The following is a 3,732-nucleotide window of genomic DNA, read 5'->3' on the forward strand; positions in this document are numbered from 1 at the left end:
TTAACAAGCCTCAATTAGCCTCTGATAGAAAATTCACCTAAATATTAGCAACTAGGTCAATTATGCCTAATTTGAGTAATCTAAGGCATTCTCATGCTAAACATGAGGAAGGAAGTCCAATTCACGTAAAGAATAAGGACACAAGCTATGTGTTCAACTCTACGATGATAATTTGGTCTAAATGGTCTAACTATCCCAAGTGTTCCATTTCATCAATCCAATATCTATAACCCATCCCAAATCTAACATGATATAATAAGAATACTATGAAATAGCTCAATCAAACATGAGATAAGACTAGCCTACCTCAATGTCAAATAAGGCCCAGTAAACTGCTAAACACTTCTTTTTCCTTCTTCAAAGCCTCCTCAAGATGCCAAGCTGTCATAAACATATTTTACTCATTAATAGGAGAAAAACGATAGCCATATAGCTCCATTACACTTTGGGCCCAAAATTCCATGTGGGTCCCACTTATGAGAATCATATTTCTGAAACCAACCCTACATTCATATGAGCTCAAGGAATCTTTACCCTCAAACTCAATGAAAACAAAGCTAAATTAGGGATAAAATCAAGCCCTAATGGTTTTGAAGTTTGATAAAATATTCAAGAAATTTCACCAAGAAAAAGGTGAAGTCTTACCTTAAATCGGATGATAATCGCAAAAATAAATGTTAACCTAGCATCCCAATCTCCGACAAGCTTCAATCTCACTTAATCTCTCTATTTAGGGTTTTCTCTCTCAAGAGAGGTATGAAAATGGCTAATAGCATAGAGTAAGGGGTCCTTTTATACCCATTAAAGATACTCGAGAGTCTCTATCATGATCCCATGGCTTACGATTGTGGTACCTCTCGCTATAACATGAGTCACGATCGTGAAACCACTTCACAATTGTAGTATCTCCTCTACTGAGTGAGTTATAATTGTGGTCTGAAGAGCCGCTATTGTGGTGCACCATAAAACCTGGAGCACCAAAATTTCCAACCCAAAAATGAGCTTGATCTGGTGCTTGGGATTCAATTGGAATCCCATATACACAAATGAACTATGTAACCATACCAAATTCAATATTTTGAATTCGATGGAGTAATTAGATTTTCTATTTGAGGTCGTTTCGACTAATTCACTTCCTACTATAGTTGATTTCTTATCTCAAGAAAATCAGAGCAGGTGCTATCTATTGTTTGCAACTAATAGACAACAATTAAAACCTCAAAATTATCAAGGAGTCCTACTACCTTTAGAATCTTGAACACTTTGCAACTTACAAAGACCTAACCCATAGATCCCATAATTCAGGTTAAAGGGATTTAGCCACTCATAATGTAATAATCGATACAACAAGCTGAATTCGTAATTTGAAAGATGAACTTACAGCAAGATGAATAGGAATGAGTGTTTCTCAAATTAGATCAAAGTAGAAATCCCAAAATATTAATGATAATCTCTTCAAATTTAATTGTAAACTTTTTTCAAAAACTAGAGAGCAAATCCATGAAGTTCAAGTCCAGAATGTCGAGTACCAGCCGATATATTCTGCCTCCCGATATGTTCAGCTTTCTTTTATAATTAGAAAACCCTAACATACGCTTTAAACACTTCATCCTATTTATGGAAACAAAATCACAGAATTTAGTAATTTCTTAGACAGGTGACGATATTTTGTGATGCCTTATCAGGAGTCTGACGACTTATCACAGATGTTGTCAGCTCCTCTTCAATTTTGAAATTCGCTGCCTTAGGCTGATGATAAAGCGTAATGGCTTATCAGATCATTGATGAGTTATCACAGATGTCGTCGATGATTTACTTCAGCTCTCATGTTCTGCCTTAGGCTAACGACAATCTTGACGACTTATCAAAACTGTGACAACATATTAGACAATTTCATCACTTCTCCACCTCAGCTCCCATGTTCTGTCTAAGGCTAATAGCGACTCTGATGGCTTATCACAAGGCTGACGGCTTATCATATGTCATCGTCACTTCTTCCAACTAAATCCCATTCGTTGTTTAAGGCTGACGATGAAACTGATAACCTATCAGAGTACTGATGACTTATCAGGAATGTTGTCAGCCATACTTCTCTTTTATTTGCTTCAGATTTCAACTGTTTTACTTTCATTATTGTTGGTTCTCTTGCCTCTTGACTTCCACTACAAAGTGAAAATAAAAAAATCAAAAACAACAAAAGATGCTTAAGACTTTGCAACTATTCTCAGTTAAAAGCCTTAAATGTGTTAGCATCTGCTCACACATCAACACCCTCTACATAAAACAATTGCTTGTCCTCATGCAACTAAAACACAACCAAGAGGATATAAAGTACATTTGGCAATCAATTATCTATGTTATCTCAAAACCATCTTTACATTCTCCAAGGTCAATCAATTCCAAGTCAACTACATATGCTACTGAAGAACAACAATGGGATACACAGGAATCAAGATACAACATCAATTCAACAATAACAACCATGCATGTATCAAGCTTACACTATCCAAACAAGTTAGCGACTAGCAACGTAACCAGTATGCCCTCACTGCAAAGAAGTCCCACTTTACTTATATCAAACATTACATATGTAACCATAGGGACAATCACCAGACACTCACTTTCAGAATGAAGTTCCAATCAATTTATACCAAATACCATAGTCTTTCCCTTAATTTCATTACCAAGATTTTCAGACAGGTTAGCTAGGATCACTATAGGTCTTCTCTTTGGCTAGTAATGTAGGCTAGGGTCTAGTATGATACTTGATATTTAAAGTGACTAAGCCTCCTTGACATTACACTAGCTTTTGGGGTCTCATTTATTAACCTTTTTCTATTCTTCTCTTTTCTTGATCACACATATTCTGGATGGGTGTGGTCTTTTTGACAATCATTTGTTCCTTTTCACAATTTTTCTTTTCTTATTCTTTTTCACCACACCCAGCTTTTTATTCTTTTCTTTTATTCTATTTTTCTTCATACTCATTTTACATCACGCACCCCTATGGTAGACATCCTCAACTTAAGCTATTTGCCTAAGTTAAAGTACACAATGTCCAAGGAGGACCAAGGCTAAAACAGATTCATTGTGATACAAATGGGAAGGTAATAGGTATAATAAAAAGAATAGGCATTTAGGCTCAAAATTAGGATCAAGGGATATTATTTACCCATGGAAGGTCATTTAGGATAAAAGTGGACTAATATCAACAACGACCTATGATCCTTTCCTAACCGCTATCCTACAACCAAGGCAAGACGAACCGGGTAAGTTCTGGATTTAACACACAACGGGAACTAGCTAGTATCTCACACACATATGGCACAAAGGTACATCACAAGCTACTACCCATTCAGTTTATGCAATTGTTTTGCAATGGTTATCATGTCACTAGTACTAATGCCATAACAAGATGCGCAGTGGTCACACATAAATGTATATCACACAGTTATAAAATAGACCATTGGAGAGGTGTTCAAATATCAAAGGAAAAATGTTAACTGCCTAAGGTACTTATATTTCTCCTAGTCAACTACAACATCTTACAACAAATCACAATACGCCGAAACATGTCGGCTCTACTAGGAGCAAGACTCAAGGGAAAAGAGGCATGGCAACAAAAACCACAAGAGGACATCAACACCCACAAGTAGCTCCTTCCTCAACTTAAAATCATACAATGTCCCCAATACATCAAACCAAAAGAAGAGAGTTAGAAAAATACCTGTG

The sequence above is a fragment of the Capsicum annuum genome, chromosome 3 (assembly GCF_002878395.1).
Source record: "Capsicum annuum cultivar UCD-10X-F1 chromosome 3, UCD10Xv1.1, whole genome shotgun sequence".
NCBI lineage: Eukaryota > Viridiplantae > Streptophyta > Magnoliopsida > Solanales > Solanaceae > Capsicum > Capsicum annuum.